The following is an 11480-nucleotide window of genomic DNA, read 5'->3' as shown; positions in this document are numbered from 1 at the left end:
TCCAGGGTATTGTGTTTCATGGCAAAATTAACTGGTGACATTATTTTAGTAAATATTTAACCTAGATAGTGCTTGATTTAAAAACACAGCATTCAGAATAATGTAGTTGGAGGGATACTGGCATATAATACATCAGAAAAGATGAAGCATAAGTGAAATACTGGGTGCATTTATCTCTGAAGAATAGTTGGTGCTGAGAAAATAACTATCCATATTTGCAACTCTGCCTTATCTATGTATTTGTAATAGATGTCTGAAATATCTTACTAATTTGATTAATCTGTATCTCTTTTTGTTTCTGCAGTGATGAATCTAACCTTACAAGCATGAAGTTGTGTATATAGTGCTCCACTTTTTTATTTATAGTTGAGAACTGAAAATTTGATTTTACAAGTCTGAGATATGTTTACATGTAGCTGCTTCTACTTGTTTGCAATAGTCCATACATACATCTGTTTTTCACCTACATCTGCAGTTAGATGATACAATAACTGCAGGATAAACCTGCAAAGATTGTCTCTCTAATGGGAGAGATCTCAAAATAATGATCAGTAATAGAAATTAATATTTCTGTAAATTCTTATATTTTGGCTTGTGGATGTGCATGGACAATGAGTGCCATGAACTAGTTTACAAGAAATTGTGACCAAATAAGAGCAAAATGCTATGAAATGTACTGTACCAGCTGCTGTTGGAGTTTACTGACTTGGCTTCCATGTCCATCTTAAGCACGTCACCGATCCATGACACCGCATCTGCCCGTGTGCACTAAAAGCATGAGTGTGTGTGCCAGACCTGCCTGCCGTGTGACCGTGAGTGGCTGCTGACGGTGGCCTTTGATTCCAGCTTCTCAGTCATTTCCTTTTGTCATCTCAAGGGAGTCACACCATGGCTCATTGCTAAAAAGAGATAAACCAGAGGAGCGTAGAGAGAGGCCTTGAATTTTTGGGGAATAGCATTCCAGCTGCAGGTGGATGGCTTCCATTCTTGCGGGATACTTGGCCCCTTGGATCAGAGAGGGCCCCGCCTGTTGATCAGCATCGGTTTGCCTTGCACTGCTCACAGCCCTGAAGACATTCACGATAAGCCCTGTCGAGTCCTTCATCGGGGGGACAGAAGATTGAAGAAGAAACCAGACTTGTCTGTGGGTTGTTTGAAAAGGTTACAGAGGTGCTGCAGGGATCATTTGATGGCAGACACCGCCTGAGACCAGATGCTTCTCAGCCTCACTCGAGGACGAACAGAGTGTATGCACTCTGCACGTTGTATTTTGGGACTGCTACAGGAGAAAGCACTCTTGAGGTGGGGATGAATCAGATCATCCTCCAGAGGAGGATAACAATGGAACTGACCTGAGATGTATGTATCATGGTGTGGTTTTCAGGTTATTCACTTTGAATTACACATAACTAGCTGAACTTCTCTACGGGAATTTGGAAGCAATGCTTGGTTTTGTTTCCTTTTCCTGTTTCTGTTGCCATAAAGAATGCATTTCAATAATCTATTCAACATTTGTGATGACGGCATTGAAGAAAATACTTTCAAGCCACATATTCGTCTTGTTTCAGTATTAACAGTTTTTATTTCAGAGTCTTTGAAGCCTTTAAGTCTAGAAAAGAAAGAGTTTATTTTTATGTTTCACAGAATGATGTATTCATCTTGCTCCTTTTATGTTGTTACGGTTATTTTAGTGGACATTATTGCTCAAAAACCATTGGAGAGAAACAATTCTGTGTGATTATCACTGCACGCTTGTCACCACACTCCACTGTTGTTGATTGTTGATGTGTTGATTTTTCTCCCTTTCTGTTCAGATGGCTTTCTAGAGAAACATTTCCCTCTCCACTAATTTTTTTAATGCTAGAAATATGTAATTTGTGCACATTTGTAGTTTTGCCACGAGGTATTTTTTACAATTTTGAGTCTTCATATGGTGCACTGAAGTTAGTTTAAGAGTATAATTTATGAGAAATGGTGCCATATTTGGCAGATGGAAATTCTTTTTATATCACTTCTGTTCCTAATGTATATAGCAGTATCATCCCATTTTTAGGAGGATTTTTTTTGAGAAGTTGTCTTTCATATGTAGACCAAAACTAAGTTGAAGAAGACAGCTTGTCTCCATTCATATGAGGGCACCTTATGCCCTTTTTAGAATGCACATTTTTCCTGGCTCCATCATTTCTAAATCATGTGAAGATGGGGTCACACTTTTTGTATTGCTTCACAATCTCAGATCAATGGAAATGCCACTATAATTGAATATTTCTCTTTGATTAGTCTTTATTGTCATTTTGGTATATTAGAGTCAAACCCAGCTTTTCATTGAGGAAAACCCAGATTTCTAAAGCAAAAAGTCAATTTAATGGCCTCCAATTAGTGTTATCTTACTAATTCAAACAAAAATCTCACACTATACACTGAATACATGTGTATTTTTACTGCTCAATCCCTTCTTTCCAATAGTAAGAAATAAACAAGTGTTCACAGAAATGAGGAAATATGTTTTGCTTTCCCTAAATTTTCAGAGATGCAAGTATCAACCTGTTAGAGTAGTGATGATTTCAACAGTGGGAACCTTCAGGAGGGACAGAGAGAATATAAAACGTTACCAGAGGGTTACAGCCATAGCACCGCTGAGGGCCTTTCAGAGGGAGGACAGGAGCAGCACCCTGTAAGCCTCTGAGCTGCCACTGTCAGGCTGCTGTTGAGGCAGCAATGTCTCAAGGAACCAGCAGGCTGGGTGAGGAGCAAACTCACCAGGAAAGAGTCGCTCGCGCCGTGTCCTGACGTGGCACATTTGGCTGCGTGGATGGCACATGTGGAGACCAGAAGCTGAATGTTTGTTAAGATATCGAATAGTGGCAATCAATACAGTAAGATGAAATATTTTTTAAAGGTCCTTCAGAGTATTTACCTACAAAATCAAGTAGGATGTTCATTATCTGGCTTGATGATTTAGCAACTCCATATTGAGACTGTCCACAAACACAACTAATTTAAGAAATAGCAACAAGATAAATAATGCTGATAAATAATTAGCACTTTCTTTCTTTTTTTTTTTTTTAATTTGTATACTTACATTTTTTAACTGCCCTCCTAGCATCCATTTCTATATGCACCAATAAAGTTAGCAGAGCTTTGGCCCAGAGTTTTGTCATTCAGGAAATAATTATAGATGCTACTGTTAAATGTTAGTCAAAACTCAATTCTCCTTTAACTCCCTTGACACTGAGACCCTACTGAAGGAACACTTCAGCACCTTCATTTGCTTTCTTTTCTGTCTTGTAAATTAGTTTCTTTATTAAATTTTCGGCAGGTAGGAGTACTTTTCAAATAATCTTACTTGGCTTTTTTAGCCTTTGTGTTGTTCAGTATCATGGAATGTTCATTCCTTTTAAATAACCATGAGTGAGCACTAAATAAACAATTTCATTTGAATGGTTAAACTACATACATAGATTTGGCATTAATACTTGCATCTCAGATTGAATTGAAATGAAACTTAAAACTGTCTAGAAAAGTTGCATGGTCAGTACAAGAAAAAAAAAATTAGATTTAATATTCCATCAAGAAAAGCACCCTGTGAAGACTTGCAACGTGTTTGTTTTGTTCAAGAAGCAACTATTTCTGGTGCTAGTATATCTTTTTCCTTTTGATGGCAAAGCTACAGTTTGAACTGCCAGTGTGTTGTTGTATCTTTTAGTGGCATTCCTGCAGGAAGATATGATTTGTTTTGTTTAGTTTGTGACAGGAACAGTAGTTCTTCTACCAGTCTTTTCAGTTGTAGAAATGTGTAGTGGTATTAGTCTACACAGTTTCTATATCCCTGACTTTTCAGGTATGAATAATCTTTGTTTCTTTGAGAGTTTTCAGTATTTGTTTCATATGAAGTTTTGTAATTATCTGTTACTCCAGTGCATTAAAGCCACATTGTGCAGAAGTCCTGCTACAGAGGCCACAAATCTTTTAAGCACTGTATGGAATATGTCTGACATACATGGTCTTTGTCTTCATATTCATGGACTAACTATGGGAAAGCTTTCTTTCAGGATGCTTTGGAAAACTTTATTTTTTCCTGAGGTAAAGCATGAGATGTTAAATCATAGAACAATGATACAATGTATTTTTTATTTCTATTTTTATTTATTGCTGGTCGTGATGTCATATTCTGATAGTGTAGCAAAGCAGAATGATACTCTTCATGCAGCTGTTTGTATATTCTTTCAGTCTATGGTGTAAGTAGTATGAAAGAGTTTCAAAACAATCAGATCCATTTATCTGCACGTGTGTAAAGTATGGAGTTTTTTTTAAAGTATGGAAAAGGAATAATTCTTAAGGTTGGTGTATGGTGTGGACAGTTAGCTTTGGCCCCAGTGAGCATCGCACTGTGGACGGGGTGCGTGTGCCCACGAGAGAGACAGAGCAACCCCAGGTGAGATCAGCTGGCCTTTGGTGACAGAGCAGCCCCAGGTGAGATCAGCTGGCCTCTGGTGGGAGGGTGCTGCCTGCAGGGCTGGGGGCTGTGCCAGGATACGTGGCTGGGATCCTGGATCCCCATGGGGCGAGGAGGGAGGTGTCCCACTGTCTGCCCCAGAACTGGGATGGCAATCCTGGCTCAGCCATGCAGGGCTCGTCCCTGGCTGTGCCTCCCCAGCCCCAGCAAGGGCAGGGGACAGAGAGAAGCCCTCTCCTTGCAAAGCTCTTTGAAATACACGGGAGGGAGCACCCAGGTGTTACACTTTGTAATGAGGGGCATATTACTACCCTCAGCAGTGGGGTTTTGCCTGAATCAAGGCTACTTCAGTAAGGACTGCAGAGATATTGTCAGCCTATTTTATTGGAAGTGATGGAAAGGTTCAAGGCATGCAGAGGTTGACCCTTCCCTTCAAATTTCCTGATCTCTGCTGCTTGACCATCTTATATTACATTTTTAAATCTCTGTATTTTACCTAATGAGATTCCTAAATTTTCACACTGAAGACTCACACAAAGCACATCTGCAAAGATAGTGGTCAAAAGAAAGTATAATTTGTAGTCATTGTAAAAATTCTGTTTCAGTGACTGGAATTAAAACTAACACTGATTTTTTTTTTCTGCCATTTCTTTTTATGGATGTCAATGTTGCTGTAATGTACAAATGAAGGTTTTCTTGCACCCTCTGTCATTAAAGTATTTTACTTGGTGGTTGGATTCATTAAATGCAGTTAGAAACAAGTGCCTGCCACCATCATTTCTGAAAAGGATACTCTACAGAACAAGTGGAGTTTGTATTTTAAAAGGGATTTGGAGTGTTGTTTTTGTTTCATTTTGTTTTTAAATGCATCCAATTATCAATGCTGCTTGGAAATTGAATTTTCTTTGAAAGCAGGGGGCCTTAACCTGGGACCGTTAGTGTTTTACTTGTTTCTATTTTAAAAAGAAATTGTATTAATCTCCCAGATCCCATTGGTACTTGCACACTTCCCTGAAGTATTATGGAGAGTTGGGTTGGTGGAAGAATGTTTTACATATTGTTAACATATATGTGGATATTCTTATATTATTGTACATGTTTGGAAAAATATCACACAACTTTAAAAATGTTGCTAAGATGTATGTATCTGACTTTTTCCTTTGGAAAATATTATATATTTTTATTTGTATTTTTTACTTTTTTAAGTTCATCTATATGTGCTGTTATTTTTGTATTGCAAATGGTCTCATAAATGAAGTAGAAGAGATAAAAATACAAAGAAAAGTAATTTGGCAAGGATTTCAGTGTATGGGGGGAAAAATACATGGGTCAGTATCATATTATCAATACTAGAAATATTTTGAGTGTCTTAGCACTGTAAATATGTCACAAGACCTCTTTTGATGAGTAGTGTAAAGAATTGCGAGGTTTTAATCACCCATTTTAATTTGTTATTATTTACCACTTTCTTGTGGCCACTGGTCTGGACTTAATTGAACCCGATCAAACAGCATGCTTTTGTTTTTATTATTAAAATTTCTCCTTGTTTTTCAGTTTAAAATTGTTTTGTTTTCTTTCAGTTTTGTACTTCAGGTTTTGTTTCTTGCTTGTGAGAAGTTGATCTTCAGAATTATTTTTACACTATTTATGATTTATTTTCATAATGTAAAAAGTGTGTAATTATTAAAATATTAATCCAACCATTGGTGCTGATTTTGAATAGCTATAAAGTTCTTAATGTTGATGCAAAGAACTGTTCTAGTCTGTCTGGATTGGAAAATGTGTGTGCTGCTTTGTGCCAACCTGAAGTTTGAAGTCTAGACCAAGTTGTGTCAGACATTCACACAAAAATCAGAGCCTCTGCCACGTGTGCAGGAGGAAAACTCACCTTCCTCTTCGTGTTCTTAATGTGTCTTTCCCACTTCCAAAACAGTGTCTCTTCATTATCTGTTCTAAACAGGCAGCACAGGCTGTGGGCACCCCCAAATTATCTAAGGAAGAAGCTTTACTGCAGAGCTTGGAGCCTTTCCTCACCCTGGGGAAGTTGCAAGGATCTATGTATTTACCAGAAGTTGGAACTATTGCTTAGGCAAGTTCAGAGGCCCCTGGGATCTAAAGAAATAAAGCTGAAAATCAACAGTCTCCCTTTTTTGTAGTTCTGAAGGTGAAAAATAAACCTGAACTGCTGAGAAATAAAAGATATGTGCAGGCAGCGTCACAAGTAACAGTGCAAGCTAGAAAATGTGAGGGTCTCTTTTCCTTAGATACAGTTTGTTTTGTAGTAATTATTATATTAATAATAATTATTACAAAATGGTATATTTTTAAACACCCTGGTTTAAGAAGACATACATTTGCAGGAGTCTCCCTGAACAAAATATTTTAAAGGCAAAAAACCCCTGAGGAGCAGCTGTAATTTCTTGAACACATTATTTAAATGTTTGGATTTTCTATATCCCAAAATATTTCAGACAAACGGAACACTCCACATTGTTTCCCTTTCCATCACCTCAAAGATGCACTAAGTACAGGTGGAGGGAATTGTAGGTGGAGAGGTTTGGCCTCTGCTATTAACTCTTGCTAACCCCCGTAAATGTCCATTAATCCTGTCTGGCTCTGTTTTAGGCTCTTGGAAGGACTAAAAATATCTTTGCTCCCTTTCCAGGACAGGGTGCTTCCAGCTTAACGTGCTGTGCTCTGCCAGGCTGAGCGCGTGGCCCCGAGGGCTCCGAGTGCCGCTGCCCCCCAGCTGGGCAGCCTGGCCCAGGTGATGTCCTTGCTTCAGCTGGGGCCACTCCTGCCCTTCTCTTGCTTTTGTCTCTCTTCTGCTTTCATAGAGAAATGCAGCTCTAGATGTCCTGCCAAAGCACAAACGTGTGTTCTGAGCTGCTGCCAGAGCAAACACCCTGTGGGTTTCCCATTCCATGCTTTGACAGCATCCCTGTTATTTTTCACTTCTGTGCTCCCTTTAGCTGCTTCAGGGCCAAACCTCAGGTAACCAATATCCAACAGCCTTCCCATCCTCCTGCAGCCATGGGACATGACTTTCCCTCTGGCACTGCCCCCCATTCACATGCCTCCTGCATAATTGTGTGATGTGCCAGAGCACATGCAGGACTGCATGTGAAATGCCTGCCAGTTCTGCCTCTTTTTTTTAATGGAACTTTTAAATTAAATACTTATAGGCTATTATGTAACTGCCTTGTGGACCTACTAAACCTGCTAATCCCTACCCAAATAAAAAATAAGGCAACAGAAGTGGCTTTTTATGTCCTCTTCTCACACAGCTTCACCTTATGGTTCCATTATAATAACACATAAAGGTTAAAAAAACAAACAAAAAAAAACCCCAAAACAAACTAAGGAGCTGACAAAGCATTTCAGGTTCCAGCAAGTAGTAACAACTGCGCCCAAATAAAGGAAAACAAGGGAATGCCAAAACATGTCATGTTGCTGCAGGGTTCTGTCTTCCCAGGGTTACTAATTTGTCTTCTCTTCCATTGGCTTTGGAAAATTCCAGCTGGAGGGCATTCTACTTTCCCATCTCCTAGATGCAGTAAAAAAAAAATACATTGGTTTGCTGCATATATACATATCTATATATTTGTGTACATCTATCTATCTATCTATCTATCTATCTATCTATCTATCTGTCTGTCTATCTATCTTAATGTTTTCAGGTGTCTACTTGAACATATAAATATGAGTGTATATAAATATATATATATATATATATATATATATATGTATATGACCAGTAGAGTTCAGAAAATATTGTACACAAACCTCTTCAGAGAGATCTCTTTCTGCTAGTATAGTTTTTACTCAAGCTGCTTTAGTTTGTGGACATGCTCCTGTAACATAACCAGGATGCAGGGGTTTATTTCATGTGCTTACACCAAGACAGAATGTTCAATAGCTAATAAATATCCTGATTGTTTTTTTACGTGCAGGTTACAGCTTGACTGAGTTTCCAAAGTGCCCACACCTAAGTGGAGCTGTCACAAGGTCTGTCTGACATCACATTTGGCTGCTCCCTCCTGGAGCTAACAAGTATCTGGTAACTTTTTGCCAGCTTTTAGGATCTCTCTTCTATTTGGTATATTAAAATCGTTGTGAGGTAATTGATTCTGGTTGAGATGAAGCTGATAAAAACAAGATGAAGCTGATAAAAACAAGTGTTGCCAACACAGCCGGTGCTAAACTGACTGGGGGCCCTGCTGGACCGGTCACTGCATGAACTCGCAGGCAGGTCCAGTCCCCTTCCAGAGCAAATGCCAAGCAGCTGCCCGTCCCTGAGAAGGTGCAGACAGCTATGGTTTGTCCATCTTTAAATTTCTGCACTGAAACAGATCTTTGGTGCAGATCAATTTCCACAGCAAATCCATCTGCAGTGGGTTTACATCTCAGGATGCACCAGCAATATATTGTTTTTCAGAGTAACCCCTTCACAGTTACATCGGTAGCCAGAGGCACCTTACTCAGATACTTTGGGTAACTGTTAGAAATATTTACTCATTTTCATCCTTTATACAGGAAGCCAGGCTGCTGATTTCTGATACCATGCCAGGACAAAGCCCATAAACAAGCGTGAAAGAAAGAAAATTAAAATGCTCATAAGGCAAACAGAGCAGGATGGAGTAAACGGCATGTTTTGGTTTGTATTTTTGGCTTTTTACAAAAACACAACTATTTTGGAAAAGAAAAAAAGAAAAGAAACTGTTTTAATCCTACTATATAGCATGAAGTATTTCCTGGCAGTATTTACTGCATAGCATTGTGAGGGCAAGTGGTGCTGCAAAGGCCTGTGTGTGGGTCAGCGTCTCTGCTAATCTTGTGAGAGACTCCACACGTGAGAGTTGGCAGGCTTGCTCCTGCTCATGGTATCAAAAGAGCATGAAAGAAGTATAAGCCAAGAGGGAGGGATATTTCCTTGATTGTTACGACCCTTTCTTTAAAGGAACAAAGAAACAATCTCCCACTTCTACTTCACCTGCCACTTCAAGGTTTCCTGGTGAGGTTTGCTGTTGTTATAAGTTAGCTGTGGGCAGACTTGCTTTTGCTAAACCTGAAACAAAAGCCCTGATACCAGACTGTCAGTGCATGCTTCTAAAGTAGCAGCTCAATATTCTGAGCTGTTTGTGGCCCAGGGTTTCCACATGAGCAAGACGAGGCACATCAGCATAAACAGCCGAGATTTTCTGGTGTTGGCATCGGGAGCAGCCCTGGAGGAAGGGACAAGGCTGTGCTCAGCACCGATAGATGGCAGGCACCAGCCCAGTGTGGGAAAACCATCTCTCCTGAAATTCTTTTTGGATGCTGCCTGCCCCAGCCCTTCTGTGCACTGCTGGTACCAGGGATTGCTGCTAAGTCAGTACGTAAGGTGTAGTACAACTTGAACTGCATCCACCCCATGCTGAATATCATTGCCCAGTTTTCAGAGGTGCAGGCAAAAGGGAAAAGCATTGCAGAGAGCATTCCTGACAGACTCTAGCCTTGGCTCTGTTTGGATGTTAGCACATCTAAATGCCTGTTCTCTTCTTGAGGACCCATCAATGAATTTCCTCATTGCCTGTACAATACTGCCCTAGCTGACAGTTTTGGCAATTCCTTCGTGTCTTTTTATGTCTTCCTGTCTGGACAAGGCACTGAAGACAGGCAGCAGCTGTCTCTGCTGGGATATAGAGGTGGAGCTGCTATGACTTCTGCTACTGTTGGCTAGTGAGGCAAGGTTTCCAATGGAGCAGGAGTATAGAATGTCAAAGCTTCAAATTTAACACTGAGGAAGCTCAAGTAAATGACTGGATGGAAAGAAGTGCTGTCTAGAGAAGCAGAAAGGTGGCTTGCTGGCAGAGATATTTTAAAAAGTAAAAATCAGGAAGTATGTTTCTTCAATATGCAGAATTTAGGATGACTTGCTGGATACTGATCAAGAAAAAGGAAGTATCATCAGCACAGGAAATTGTGTGGCTTTACATATGCTCTCTGAAAACTCTTCCAAACACAGTGCTGCAGGTGGCACAGACGAGCTGCAGATGGGGTAGCAGGGCCGTGGGCGAGTGTTCGTGCTGTCTGCTCACGCAGCCTCCAGAGGAGACGGTGCGTGCTTGGCAGCGAGAAGGTGAATCCGAGGTGCTCCACCAGCAGCTTCTTCGCTGTTTTGAAATGTGATGTCTCTTGATGGGAATTCTGTCCTCCTTCCCCCCCCCCTCCAACCTCGTCTTATTCTCCCCTCTTTTTCCTGTGGGCTTTGATGTCCAGCGAAGTAATTATCAATGTAACCATGCAGAAATGCCACATTCGAGCAAGCCACTTCTTTTTTGCTTCTGTGGTTACGAAGTGATCAAGGACTAGGTATATTTAGATATTGCCTGGACCTAAGAGTGAACCAACGTATTTGAGCACCACGGCTCTTTAGGTACACGTACAAAACCCGGCAAGCTGTAGATCTTACTAATTTGCCTCACTTTTTAAGAAATGCAGAAATAGTGATACTGGCTTTGATGGGCATATACACCTCAGCCTACTCTTACAAACAGATTTGGGGACATAAGAGGCAGAGAGGAACATTGAATTATGGCCCTGATTTTGATTAAATAATCCGCTTTGTGTTCCTCACCCCCCTCCCGCATGTTTGTGGCAGTGGCGCCGTGGCCACCAGGATGACCGAGGAATGGCAGGAATGGCAGGATCGCGCGTGGGAGCCGGACCGTCCCCACGCACCGAGCCGGTTGTTCGCCAATTTGTGCTGCTCTGCACCCCTAGCAAAAAACAGAAACAAAACCAAAAAACCAGCACAGCTCCAAGGCACAGGACTCACCCGCGGCTGGCCCGCCTCAGCTCAAGAGGAAACACAAGTCCCCCCGCCAGGAAAGCCCAGCGGGATGGGGATGGGGATGGGGGAGCGGTCGGAACGGGACGTCCCGTCCTGCCCCGTCCCGTCCCGTCCCGGCGGGGCAGGCGGGAGGGAGGGAGGCGGGAGGAGGGGTTTGCCCGGGGCCGGCGCCGGGATAAGAGGCGGGGA

At 41.1% G+C, this 11480-nt stretch overlaps 1 long non-coding RNA gene across 1 annotated transcript; it reads right to left on the bottom strand.

Annotated features, from left to right (window-relative positions):
* Window positions 1-7718: 7718 nt before the first annotated feature.
* Window positions 7719-11403, bottom strand: LOC131083853 (uncharacterized). Its single transcript, XR_009114489.1, has 2 exons — window positions 11277-11403; window positions 7719-8003 (listed from the first exon to the last, which is right to left on the bottom strand). It is a non-coding gene; the product is annotated as an uncharacterized LOC131083853 (long non-coding RNA).
* Between the last annotated feature and the right edge of the window lie 77 nt (window positions 11404-11480).

Source organism: Melospiza georgiana, chromosome 5, assembly GCF_028018845.1.
Source record: "Melospiza georgiana isolate bMelGeo1 chromosome 5, bMelGeo1.pri, whole genome shotgun sequence".
NCBI lineage: Eukaryota > Metazoa > Chordata > Aves > Passeriformes > Passerellidae > Melospiza > Melospiza georgiana.
The sequence above is the reverse complement of the archived record's forward strand: the minus strand, read 5'-3'. Positions and strand labels throughout refer to the sequence as shown.